Source organism: Notothenia rossii, assembly GCF_949606895.1.
Source record: "Notothenia rossii genome assembly, chromosome: 8".
Taxonomy (NCBI): Eukaryota; Metazoa; Chordata; class Actinopteri; order Perciformes; family Nototheniidae; genus Notothenia; species Notothenia rossii.
The window spans coordinates 50,336,924-50,351,826 of NC_136906.1; the positions used below are offsets into that span (position 1 = coordinate 50,336,924).

The following is a 14,903-nucleotide window of genomic DNA, read 5'->3' on the forward strand; positions in this document are numbered from 1 at the left end:
GTTGTTTACACCCATCTCCAACGCAGCGTGGAGAGCTGTGGTAACCAGTGATCCGCTCAGATTAAACTGTGATACGAGTTCTGTGGTTATCAACCAACGATCATGTTTAATATTAAAGACTAAACACATGTATCCCTTATCAAAACGGTATTCTGGACTTTGCCGCACTTATCCAGATCAAATTTGACTGTTTACTCGTTTTGCAAAGACAGAAGCAGAAATGTCATTGCTACATTTGCAGGGATATTTAGAGTTTAAAATGCAGCTTGATCGTTAATTTTGTTCTCGGCAAACAATATTATGAATCCTCTATTCAAAAATATTATTCAGTGTCCATCGACATGAAAATAACAAAAAAGTTCATGCTGGACTCAAACCCGAGTCCCAACAGGAAAAATCCCTAGTGCCATGCGCGTTATGAGTGAGCCACGGGTCAATACGATGTATTTTATCATTACAGATCATTTTGTCACATTAACATTGTTAAAAGACTCAGAACAATTCAACCCGATCATCTTTTATAATGTGAGTGAATGTATGTACACTTTAAGCCATATAATATAAATATTATAGTTGGCATTTGCTTTCAAATAGTATATACTGACTGAACATCATTAAGACCCACCGAGATCAGATATCCAAGTTTATCAGCCTGCGAGCCTACATTATGTTGTGATAAGTGGTCATTTTACGTATTATGTATTCTAGTGCACACAGAGCAACTTGCAGGTTTTTTTTTTTACTACATTTATGCTTAACCTTGCCTGAAAATTACAATTAAAAAAGTTAATGCAGGATTTGATATGTTTTACAAGACATAAGGGCAGGAATTCAGAGGGAAAGGAGCCGTTTTGAGCTCTGCTACTAAAAACTGCTTTTTTTTAACGTCATACGTCAAACGCGTCATATTAAGTGGGAGCAACTTTCTCTGACTCCTTCTCTGCCCAATCCGCGGTAGTAGTTTGTAGTTGGTTTGAGCGGTTGTGATTTAGTGAGCTGGTAATTTTACATTGCATTTCACAATTTTTAATCGTGGTGAGCTTGTGTTTGTGCAGGTTGCACAAACTCCAGCCTGTCAGGACATCGATTCCACAGTTTCCCTCACAGGAAAAGGACCGGAGCTAACTTTCGTTCCTGGGTGCGTTGTGCATCCACCTCCCTGCAGCACATACTCTCCACAGCTGAAGCCTATCAAGCAAAACGTTTATCAGGAAACCGTATTACATCTCTCTCCCCCCCTTCGCTGCTCTCTCGCTGTCACTCCTGGCTCCTGGCTCAATCTCCACTCACCTGCTGCAATTAGCTGCGCACCCTCCCCGATTACACACCTGCTTTCCAACAAGCCATTTACAACGGCATATCAACGGAGGCTCCACAACCTTTCTCCGCCAGATCGTCAAGTATCAGCCGTATCTCGCGTCTCCCCTCTGGTACACCGCACCGTAAGACGTAGTGTGGAGTTGCATTAGGTAACGCGAGATACGGCTGATACTTGTGCATTAGTTTCTGTTATGGATCAGTATCAACAGTCCTGCAGTAAAGTTACTATATTATCAATACTACTTTAGTTATAGCCTGATATATGATAGCTACAGATGTAGCGATTCATTTCAGACAGTTTGAAACGCGAGGGCCGTGATTGGTACGTGATCTGCCCTCGCTCAAGGGAAAACCTCCAGCTTGACTTGAGACTGCCCCCGTGATAGATAAATGTAATTATAATGAAGCCAGCTGCAATGGATCATTGATCCACCAGGGGGTGCAGTGGGGTTCCACACTGGAGCTCATGTGAAATAAAGTGAGATACAGTATGCTGGATGTACAGCGGAACTTTGTTAAGATCCATATGTCACGGATATCATACTACTGTGCTAAATAAGAGACATGTAATCATTTACAAAACATAACCATGTTGTTATTTAACAAAATCATTTTGTTATTCGAAAAAAACGAACGGGAGGAAATGAAGCCCGGCTCTCGATTTTTAATCCTAATTTAATCATCATCTTCACCACGATCATTTATGTTTATGTTCGCCGAATTGACATGAAATCACTGACACATATGAATATACTGTATTCAACTTCATTAAAACGTTATTAACGTGCCTAAACTCAGTAATTCACCAAAAATATGTATATTTTAAATGGAGCTTCGTCGGTCGATCAGGATCCCAAAGTGTAGCGGAGGGTTCCTCATCTGGATGAAGGGTGTTATTTTCCCCATAAGGAACAAGTCGGAGCAAATTATCCCGCGTATTACATGGCCACATTCTCAACAAAGTAACGACATGACTCCCAGTATTAATTGAAATGCTTTTATGGATTTAGAAAATGTTTTTATTGATTTAAAAAATAGTTGTATGTATTGATTTAAATTGAAATGCATCCGCTAAGAAAAATAGTCCGTTGTTACCGTTTTTTAAACAGTCTGAATGAAACGGCAGCTCTCAGCTGTGTATTTACACAACTAATGGCCCATCAACCACAGCTCTCTCCCCCCTCCCCCCCTGATCTTTCTTCTCCAGCAGCTAAATTAACAGTAGGTTACTCTGAGTGACCATAGACTGTATGTGACAAGCTTACAATTAGTGACGTAACAACACCATAAAAGCTGGTGGGTTGAAAGCAATACAGGAGGTAAAAATAACTAGAATAATTGTGATTTATTTATTGTGGCTTTTATGTTTTTAGGTATAAAATGTTATGTAATTCAGGCTTATAGTTCACCCTTCTCTAAAAGCCTTCAACAATGACAATATCCATTGTAATTTAATAAATCCTTCCAACACACATTGTAAAAAATAGCCTACTGTAAGTTAAGAAATCATTTCAATATGTACATCTTCTGATGTAACAACAATAACATTATAAATAGTAACATAGCTGAACATGGTATTGCACATTTAGCTTTGAGTGTTACTGACCTGAGATGTTTTTATTACATGAATTAAGGTGACTGAGGCTTTTTAACATACAGGGATGCAAACTCATCAGGTATGAAAAAGGTGACAAGGATCCGAGCCCCCGGCTCCCCCACCCCATGGAATGACAGAGGATTTTAGCAGTCAGAACAACTAAAGCAGCAGTGTTAATAATAACAGAAACGCCAAAGAGTCGCATCTAATAGAAATATATAAAAGCATTTATTTTAAATTGTGGAGCAGTCAGTTTATAATTTTGGCAGCACTGTTGAACATTTTGAAAATGTATTTTCGTGCCTCTGTGCAAGGCTTAAGTCTTTTTATCGTTATAGCCACATGGTGTAAAGTAACTAAGTTCATAAACTCAACAAGTACTATACTTGGGCACAATTTTGAGATACTTGTACTTTATTTAAGTATTTCAAAGTTTTGCTACTTTGTTCTTCTACTCCACTACAGTTCAGAGGTGCATGGTGTACTTTGACTCCACTACATTTATTTAATACCTTTAGTTACTTCACAGATCTGGATTAATTAAGTGAAATATAATCAAGTGTTAAATCAGACTTTAGTTCCACCTGGAGTAAATCCACAAGCTACCCTGCAGTATACGAAGTCATTCAAACTAGCTGCACCTTTACCAGCTTTGAGAACACTTTCATGATCAATCATTATAAAACATATATATATTTTTCTGAAATGGACCAATCTGCAAAATGACTACTTTTACTGTCGCTACTTTCACTATATTTTGATGATAATACTTTTCTACTTTTACTTGAGGAACATTTTGAATGCAGGACTTTTACTGTAACAGAGTATTCCTACACTCTGGGACTATTACTTTTACTCAAGTACAAGATCTGAGTACTTCTACTTTTACTCAAGTACAAGACCTGAGTACTTCTACTTTGACTCTAGTACAAGATCTGTGTGCTTCTACTTTTCTCAAGTACAAGATCTGTGTGCTTCTACTTTTACTCAAGTACAAGACCTGAGTGCTTCTACTTTTACTCAAGTACAAGATTTGAGTACTTCTACTTTTACTCTCGTACAAGATCTGTGTGCTTCTACTTTTACTCAAGTACAAGATTTGAGTACTTCTACTTTTACTCTAGTACAAGATCTGTGTGCTTCTACTTTTACTCAAGTACAAGACCTGAGTACTTCTACTTTTACTCAAGTACAAGATCTGAGTACTTCTACTTTTACTCAAGTACAATACCACCTCTGTTTATAGCCTATGAAAAAAACTATTAGAAATAGAAGGCTAAAGCTAACGTTAGCAAATAGTGACAATGTATGCTAGCTCGTTAGCTCAACGATTCCTTAAATAATATTGCCACAGAAAAACTTTTCAGTTCACATCACGCTCTGCCGCTCCGACAGGGAGCTCTGCTCTGAACACCTGAACGGCCCGTTCTAACAGCTGTTCACCAGCGGTCCAGTCTGTGCCACAGTGACTCCGGACGCACAGTTAATATTAACGAACGCACCCGTAGGTAATGTAGCTGCTGAAGCTAGACCATCATCTCGGAGCAGCAGAGCCTTATTATACATCCATGAGCAGAGCCGACAAGCAGGAAGACTCGAGCACACAGCTCGTACTTCATTATAATATATAAAAAAAGAACACCATGCGTGTCATGATGGCACATAACAGCTCACGGCCGCAGATTGCTCCGGGTCCCAGCCGCCCCCATACCCCAAAAATATTTGTATTGCAGATCTACATGAATCACACAAACGACTTATTTTGGATTCAAAATGGCGAATTTCGCCGAAAGGTGACAAGTTTGCATCACTGAACATAGACAGAGCACAACTGAAACATAACATCTGAGATGCAACAACATAATACACTTTTCGGGGATGCTTGGGATTTGAGGAGTGAGGGACACGGCACCAGTCTGCCTTGATCTATGAATTCATGTTCGTGACACTCACTGCTGCCCACAGCTGTTTTGTAGAAGGAAATTCCTTCACTTCATGAAAGTGTTTTAACCACACACACACCTCTACACACACATGACGGGTGTTATTTTCCCCATAAGGAACAAGTCGCTGCAAATTATCCCGCTTATTACACGGCCAAATTCTCAACAAAGTAACGACATGACTCCCAATATTAATTGAAATGCTTTTATGGATTTAGAAAATGTTTTTATTGATTTAAAAAATAGTTATATGTATTGATTTAAAAAATAGTTGTATGTATTGATTTAAATTGACATGCATCCGCTAAGAAAAATAGTCCGTTGTTACAGTTTTTTAAACAGTCTGAATGAAACGGCAGCTCTCAGCTGTGTATTTACACAACTAATGGCCCATCAACCACAGCTCTCTCCCCCCCTCCCCCCTTGATCTTTCTTCACCAGCAGCTAAATTAACGGTAGGTTACTCTGAGTGACAAGCTTACAGTTAGACACAACACTGTCATTGCAAGTGACCCTCAGTTAGTTGACTTTTATGTTCAACTGCTAAATTCGTTACTGATAAAAAAAGGCTTCTACTGTACCTAATTACCTTCAGACTAGAACCGCCAGAGGTTTTTGTATAGACCTACCTAAACCCGTCAAATCCCGCTATTAGAATGCAATTTTTAACAACATAGGGTGCTACATAACACACTTTCAGGAAAAGTCAGGGACTGGGAGACTTTAATATTTTATTGAAAAAAAGTTACATTGCACACACACAACACACATTACACAAATTGACCCGATTGGCGGTTCTAGTGTTAAATAAACTCACAAATGAATGAAACCAGTTCAATACGCATTATTCTTATTCTTATCATTCTTTATGAGCGCAGAAATAGTCTTAAAATCAGATCTGTTTTTTAAATGAAATCTGACGGCAGGCAGTTAGCTCTGATCACCTATGATAAATGCGCCGCACCTAATCGCTGGCCATTCAGCCACAGACACTGTTCGAAATGGGGGGGAGCTAGGGGGAGCTTGGCTCCCCCGAAGAGGGAGGGAGCTCCCCTGAAGGCTGACTTTGAGATAAATAGGAGGAGCCCAAAACAATCGTGCATATTTGTGTCACACAGATTGGAAATGTTGCGTTTCTGTAAATAACAGTTCTTGAAATAAATAATAGTTATTGTTCATTACAGTTTCTGAATATTTGTTTTATATTTGTGAATATGTCTGGGTGTTGCCATCTGTACGTGGCGGCGCTGCATTCTTACATACGTTGCTATGGTTATGGCGGTGATGCCGGCGCGGTATTTGAAATGTTCATATTGATATTTTTTTAACTCTGGCTGTGTAATAAAAAAATATGGCAAAACGAAAACAGCCAAGCGTCACAGCTTTTGGATTCACAAGCAAAGAAGCAAAGGAGTCTAAAAATGACAACGTGAACGGAAAACAACTTTTAGTTGGCCGGCTGTAAGCGGCGTTAGGGTCGAGCTTGACAGCTCCACACCGAGGGAGAGGCCTGCCGATGCGGAGCCTGAAGAGGCTTCAACAACGGCCACATCCGCCGGCATAGTGACACCGTCTGTATTAGTAGAAGAGTGTTTTTATAGCAATTGATCGCATCCGCGCTGCTGCGCCAGTCAACAGAGCGTGCGTGTGACATATTTAGTAGCAGGATGTGATCTGAAAAATAGGGCTCCCCGAAAGCAAATGGGTAATTCGAAAACTGACAGAGCTCCCTCTATACAAATCAAACTGTAGACGGTGTGAAAGCACCTATTGTTTTAAATAATGTTCGGAATGTGACCTGTGAGCCTTTTGAATTACCGTGGGACAGCACATTCTAAACTAAAATGTTCAATCAAAAAAGTAACATCTTATCTTATCTTAATAATATCTTCATATTAATAATAATAATAAATCATACAGTATGTGTCCGAAAGGGAGCAGGAGGAAGCAAACACAAAAATATACTGCATATTAAAGCAAACGATTGTAAAGGTTAAAGTATGAGCATAACAAATAAAGAAGTGTAATGTAAACATTTACATTATGATTATTTAATATATAAAGACTATATATTATTGAATTACAAGATTAGATATACTTTAGTTGATCTAAAATATTGATGTGTTCAAATGCTCTTCAAAACACAACTGAAAGTCCATGAAACGTGTCTTTCTGTATTTGTGAATGAAGCACAATCTCCTGGTTAAAACCTGAAATTGAAAATCTGGGAACGCCCTCTTGGAAAATAGTGGGAGGGCTTAATATTCCTCTATACTGGTCTTTGGCAGGTCGTAGGCAGGAAGATGTAAGCTGGAGTCCGAAATTCAGTGCTACATCTGTAACTTTACAATGTTGTGATGTGACTGACGTTAGCTAACATTAACTGTGGCTAACGCCGGTCACTCACCAAGACAGCTGCCCTGTTCTCCTCACACCAAAGCTCCATTTCTCGCCGATGGCCGTTATTTCTTCTAATCCTTGGCTGCTCCTGGTCTCTTGGACGCATAGCAGGCTCATAACTATAATGATATACATTCGAATATATATTTTCAACCTCTTCTGTGTCAAAACTAGCATTGTGATCCATGTTTATTCATACCTTAGACCGGCCGCTCTCCCCCATTTTATGTCACATGCGGGAGGTCACGTGCGGAGGCTTTTTTATGCGGAAGTAAAAATGTCTTACTAAAACGACGCCAGATGTCACTGTAGTGTATATTTCTGTATATTTTTTTGAAAATCTAGTGTATTCATCATTTTCCTACACATTTATTCACTGGTGTCTCTAACCTGCAAGTTGCTCTTTAAGTTCACATATGCAAATCAGGCCATGTGTTTCGTTATGTAGTAGCTATAATCACTGTTCGAAATGGGGGGGAGCCAGGGGGAGCTTTTAGTTGGCCGGCTGTAAGCGGCGTTAGGGTCGAGTTTGACAGCTCCACAACGAGGGAGAGGCCTGCCGATGCGGAGCGTGAAGAGGCTTCAACAACGGCTACAGCCGCCGGCGTAGTGATGCCGTCTGTAGTAGTAGCAGCAGAGTGTTTTTATAGCAATTGATCGAGTCCGTGCTGCTGCGCCAGTCAACAGAGCGTGCATGTGACATATTTAGTAGCAGGATAAGAACTGAAATATAGGGCTCCCCTGAAAGCAAATGGGTAATTCCAACACTGGCTATAATCATGACCTGTCGTGGAAATACAACAATAACAAGGAATTCATATTAATATTACCAAGTTACACAGAAATAGATAAAACACATGAGAACAAAGACCACATGGATAAACGCATAAACGTTAAGTTAGAAACGAAAACACGTTAACAGTGTGAAAAAGTATGAATATATGTGTTTCTAGTTCTCAACGTAGCCTATGTGATACCCTCGTCATTCGGTGTCGCTGTATCAAAACTTAACCAAGTAAACAGTCACATCTTATCTGGATAAGTGCGGCAAAGTGCAGAATACCGTTTTGATAAGGGATACATGTGTGTAGTCTTTAATATTAAACATGATCGCTGGTTGTCCACAGAACTCGTATCACAGTTTAATCTGAGCGGATCACTGTTTACCACAGCTCAGACAGACTGTATGTTTCACTAACAGACGGTATGAAAGTATAAACGGGTCTCAAATCAACTTGACATCATATTAATAACGATACATGATACAAATATAAGACTGACAACAAGAACAAGCCACAGAAGTCGTATCACAGTTTATCTTGGGCGGATCACAGCTCCACAGCGGAAGACTTCTCTACGCTTCTCAAACTGTGAGTAAACAATGTGTGCTTCACTTGTAGGCTGTCCGAAGGTATACACAGGTCTCAGATGGACTTGGTATCACATTAAGAATGATATTCAGTAATAAGTCTGGCAAAAATAAATGGTTTAAATTATTTATTCAAGCTTGTGTCATGTGTCTTTTTGTAGTCCTCGCTGTACGCGTCCGCATATCGGCATCGCAACCACAACCTCACACACTGGTACTGAATGTGCATCAAAGTGTTCCTATGGAGCCAAATATACCAAAAGATTTATGTAAACGACAGAAGAAGCGATCGAAATGTGTATTTCCTGGTTATTCGACAAAGGCCACGCCCCTGATACATCTGCCTATACCGTTATAGAATATCACCAGTTGTTCGGCCCACATCTTATTCGGTAACACCGCTAGCTGAAGCTTGGTTGGTTGCTAGGTTACTAGCTAGGTTTCTCCAATAAGGGGCCGGGGGAAACAAAGTTACTGACTGGTTCCATGTTGATTTATTTTACAAATTGTTGGGGGGAACTGAAAGGCTATTACCCTACTGGTTACTTTGCAGCCCGGACCTTTCCCCCAAAACACATTTAGACGCGATCGAAACACAGAAGTACCTTTCAAATCCGATTTTAAGACCTTCTAAACCATATTTAAGACCTTTCTTATTTTTTTGATCATATTTAAGACTTTTTAAGGCCTTAAATTCTGATTATCAAATGTAAGACTTTTTAAGACCCCGCGGGAACCCTGAATAAGCATGGGTTGAGACAGGATTACAGGATGCAGCTGCGCAGCACAACAAAGAAGAAGACCCTCCCCAATGCCTGAGTTGGAAGACCCTCACCCGTCTGCAGCCATAATCACCTCCTGGGCCGGCTTCATTGTCCGGGAGCACAGAGCAGAAAATGCCCCTTGTCCTCCTCAGAGAGATGCCTCCACCCTTTTAGTGGACCTTACAATGAGTTCACCACACACCGTGGGCTAGCAAATGCATTACCACGACACCACCCATAACCACATGTGGCCATTAAGTGAACAATTCACATGGCCCCTGTACTTTGTTGAAGTATTAGATTATGCCAATTTGGCTTTTACTTTTGCAGATTTGGCCTCATTCCTAATAATATATTGATGGGAATGATTACTAACAGTAATGTTGGTAACACAACAGGTTGAAAAAAATACTAATAGACTAATACCCAAGCTGTCTGAGGTAAACATAAAGTACTACAACACTGTTACGTCCTGCATAATGTTCATTTAAAAAAAGTATAATATTGCACACAATCATTGACTTGTTGGTTCTTAAATTGTCCAAAAAAGACTCACTTTAATATGATAAACAGAGAAAAGTTGGATCCCTCCCTAATTGATAGGGCTGATTTTTGCAATAAAATAATCATTTAACAATTAATTGATTAAATGTATAGTTGAAGATAATTATTTTTCTTGGATCAAATAATCTAAGTAATCAGTTGTTTTTTTAAAAACAGCTCTGTTGGGCTCAAGGCTTCCTGTGCATTAAGGATTCATATTTACATATAAGGTACCTCCAAACCCATTTTGTTACGAGCAGTTATTCCCAACCTTATTGGTTCGCGACCTCCTAAAATAAATCTGTTATAAAGAAACTGATTCTTACATTTTCTGGCTTGAAGGTCTAAAGAGGTAATATTATAGTACATACACAAAGCTTTTTATACAAATAAACTAAAAGGGTGGCACTTTTGTGTTACAGATTTGTTCTTTTCTGTCCTTTTCTGGTTATAACCCTGCAACATGTGAAATGTGTCTTCGACCCATTGGGGGAAGGGCGGGGTTCCTGATCCTCAATAGAAACTGATAGTATGATTACAGCCTTTCCCGCCCTGTATGTCTGTTTTATGTAAAGTTCGTGTGTCCGCACCAACTGTTGATTGTACATATACAATGCAGTGTGAGAGATACTATAATGGACATACAGACATACATTATTGATGGTGTTTGTCTATGTTTTTTCCCCACATACGTAATAAGGCATTAACATGCACATACATACAACAATAAGAACAGGAGGAGGTATAGCATGGTGCCTCATCTCCAGCTGGAGAGAGCTGAGTGTCAGCTGTGGGGCCGAGCATCCCCCCCACCTCTACCCCCCAGAACAAAACACACCCACACATAGAGTACAGGCTCTATCCTGCTGCACTAGCCTTTTGTCCCTTTGAGCCTGTACACCAATATGTCCCCCACTTGTTAAATCCTGTGCCCTGCGACAACTTGGCAGCAGATGCAGTGTGTGAGAAATATGAAGGGCTGTGCATGGCCGTAGAGTTCATTGTTTCAAGCTTCCAATAAAGGGTAAAGTGGGATGTAGAGCCCCTGCAAGGCAAAAGTCTAAAGAAAGCTAATTTTGTTATGCCACAGAGCTATTCACTTGCACCTTCAGTGAATCACTTGTATCCACCCAACAAACATGATGCATAACATAAATCACATCATGTGAACAACATGTTTTTGTAATACTGCGAGCCATGTTCAGCTCTCTGAATATATATATTGAACATTTATGCACACAATTGGCATATATTCATTGTATTAAGTTTGTTTGTTCTTTTGTATATTTAAATTAGGTATAAATACTTGTCTGTATTCTTTTTTTAATACTAAATAGTGTCTTAAAAATACTTTATTTGTATTATCGTTATATGTTTTACCTACACTTACAACTACTTTTCATTGTTTTGTTCACACTGCCACACACTAAAGCAAATTCCTTGTATGTGTAAATGTACCTGGCAATAAAGTTGATTCTGATTCACTAAGAAGCCGTGCTACGACAGTGTGCAAATCCAGCCTCTAATTCTTAAAAGCTACAATTCTAACTTGTAAATCGTATTCCAAAGTTATAAGCCTTTTAGGCAGCATTAATATCATAGATTTCATATCATAATGGTCAAAGGTACCACCAAAGTACTTTTTTACAATATTGATTTTCACTCACAAAACATTATGGGGATTAGCAGATCACAGCATCTTTACAACACAAGCTCACACTAGGCATCATCATCTCACCATCTGACATACAAATCTAATAATCAGCTCTGATACAGTGTCTAGTTTCTTCACCCCCAATCAACCCCCCCCCCCCCCCCCCACCCTTGCCCTGCCACACATTAGGGCTCATTATGTTCCCATTATACACCTGGTGACCTCTGACCTCGTCCACACTGTGCCATGCTAATCATCTCTCTGGGGGAGGCAGCAGTTGGACAGACGGGTATGGGTTTTTTTGCTGTGTGAAGCTGTTGGAGTATGCTCCAACAGCTTCACACAGCAAGAATACATACGCTGTATGGAGGAAGAGCTTCCATATACAATTGGGTGTGCAGATCTTTTGAAGGTTTTTATGAAAATAAAGATGCGTATAATGGTCTCTGTTTATTGAGAGTCTCACTTTTTGTTTTCATGAAAGTCACAAATTAGAAAGTGTGATGCAGAGGTGGGAAAAGTAATCCGATCTTGTACTGTACTTAAGTAAAAATAGAAGTAGCAGAGTGTAGGAATACTCTGTTACAAGTAAAGTCCTGCACTCAAAATGTTACATCACTAAAAGTACACAAGTATTAGCATCAAAATATACTTAAAAGTAAAAGTAGTCATTGTGCATATTGGTCCATTTCAGAATAATATATATGATATGTTTTATAATGATTAATCATGAAAGTGTTCTCAAAGCTGGTAAAGGTGCAGCTAGTTTGAAGGACTTCGTATACTGCTGGGTAGCTTGTGAATTTACTCCAGGTGGAACTAAAGTCTGATTTAACACTTGATTATATTTCACATCATTCATCCACATCTGTGAAGTAACTAAAGGGATTAAATACATGTAGTGGAGTAAAAGTACACCATTTACCTCTGAACTGTAGTGCGGTAGAAGAACAAAGTAGACAACAATTGAAACAGTCAAGTCAAGTACAAGTACTTCAAAATGTATCTCAAGTAAAGCACTTGAGTAAATCTACTTAGTTACTTTACACCACTGAGTGTGACGCAGAGGCTTTTTCCCAAACAGCAAAGTGGAGTGAATCCGGGACAAATGAATGAATCATCAGTGTAACTTGATCTCACGTGTATTCAATAGCTTTTTTACACCAGGACCATAACGCCATCATTTATTGTTGCCATAGTAAGGTCACTGATGATGTTATTATCACATAAAATCGTACCCGGAGGAGTTAAGACACTGACGCCTCGTAAACATAATCCAATTAAAATAAGTATGCGTTTCATCAAGACAGATACTGCTGTAGCTCACAACAGCCACTGTGCCCTCTGGGTGTGGATGGCTGGAGTATTATCATTGTAACACATTACTGAGCTGCCTTTCCCAATAAGCTCATATCTTGAACTGTTAAATAGCCTCCATGTGAACCTTATAGACTTAAATATTTAGCTTAAGCCTCAGGCTAATTCCTTGCTGCAGAGAAGATTTCACCAAAGCCTGCTTTTTTCACATTTTATGGTATTTCTTCAGGGTCTGTTGTCTAATTTGAAAGAGCTGTGATTATTATGCACCCAGTGTCCCAATTATGTTTATAATTACTTAAAATATTCTTGTTTTCAGAGTATTCAGACATATTTCATCTAAGTCCAGACCAAAGCTCCTAAAATAGTGATATGCCTTCATTTTTAAGAATATTTTTGCTGTAACATCACTAACTCCCTGTTGGGGACCTGTATAACTATAATGAGAACAGTAAGGACATCTTAGCGAGTTCATTCATCAGTCAGCAGCACACAAATACAGTAGTTTGGGATGTCTAAGGGAGGCATTTCATATTAAATCTTAACAAAATATTCAACAAATACATTTAAAAAAAGAATATACAAACGTCTGTTTAAACATGACAAACCCAATGGGGATAACTGGGATTTTAACCTTGTCATGGAGATATACCCTATGTTTGAAAGCAATACTTTAAGTACAATAAAGTCACTGTGAACTCACCATGTAATTCCCAGCTAGGCTAACAAGTGATCATAATACAGGCAGTAGTTGAGTATTTCCATTTTTTACCCCACTACAGTTCAGAGGTAAATGGTGTACTTTTACTCAACTACATGTATTTAATACCGTTAGTTACTCTACAGATTTGGATGAATTATGTGAAATATAATCAAGTCTTAAATCAGACTTTAGTTCCACCTGGAGAATTCACAAAATACCCTGCAGTATACAAAGTCATTCAAACTAGCTGCACCTTTACCAGCTTTGAGAACACTTTCATGATCAATCATTATAAAACATATCATATATATTATCCTGAAATGGACCAATATGTACAATTACTAGTTTTACTTTTGGTACTTTAAATATATTTTGATGCAAATACTTTTGTACTTTTACTTGAGTAATGTTTTGAATGCCGGACTTTTACTTGTAACAGAGTATTCAATCTGGTACTTCTACTTTTTTAAGATCTGAGTACTTCTACCACCTCTGAATAGAACCAGTGGTAGCCTATACAGTTGCAACACACAACTACGTAACCACAACGGGCTAACATAAAGCTAGAAGTTACAAACAGGCTAAAATAGTAGCTAACTAGCCAACATCATTTGAATAATACAGAGATTTCTCTCGGAGACGGAACGTAATTCAAGTCAGCAGAGTCCCAACGCAGAGCCCGTCACATATGGTGAACTTAGTGCAAAACAAGCCATGTAAACGCTGATATTAAAGAGATTATACACAAATAATGCAATAAAAAAGAGACTACTAACCTCGAAGATACATTTTCCTGCGAGTGTCTTCCTGTTACGGTGTTAAATAGTCCGACAATCCCGTGAAGTGCACGCTGCTAGAGAGGTAACTGCGGAGTGTATGAGGTGTGATTCTCATAGGAGTGAACACACCGAGCTCCTGTCGCCTCTCCCCGCCGCCGCCTCCCTCTGGGTCATTAGCATGAGAACAGACCCGCCGACAGACTCCGTCAGTACGGTCAACACACCGAGGAAGAAGACACAACCCAGCTCCAGTTAAACCTTCTCGTCAGATCCAATGAGTTCCGGTCATAGGTTCCGGTCCAAAATGACAGGCTCCCCGTCCCCGTCCCCGCCCCCTCCCTTTGACCCTTGGCCGCATACCGAGTTACTCTTTGCCTCATTCTCCAGCGGTCTACTTTGCCAGCCATTAGACAGATGAAACCTGTTAAGTGTACAGTCTATGGGTGAAACAAGCAGGGTTCGGAGCAGAGGCGGGAAAATTACCCAGACCGTGTTGAGTAAAAGTAGAAATACT

The 14,903-nt window shown here is 39.4% G+C and overlaps 1 protein-coding gene across 2 annotated transcripts in view; it reads right to left on the reverse strand.

Annotated features, from left to right (window-relative positions):
* The window catches only part of ankrd6b (ankyrin repeat domain 6b), a 94,620-nt gene extending 79,952 nt beyond the window's left edge, over positions 1-14,668 (reverse strand). For both annotated transcript variants that reach the window (XM_079643063.1, XM_079643061.1), the window contains exon 1: positions 14,387-14,668. The gene's annotated coding sequence lies outside the window, so the exon portion shown is untranslated. The remainder of the gene's footprint in view (positions 1-14,386) is intronic.
* Between the last annotated feature and the right edge of the window lie 235 nt (positions 14,669-14,903).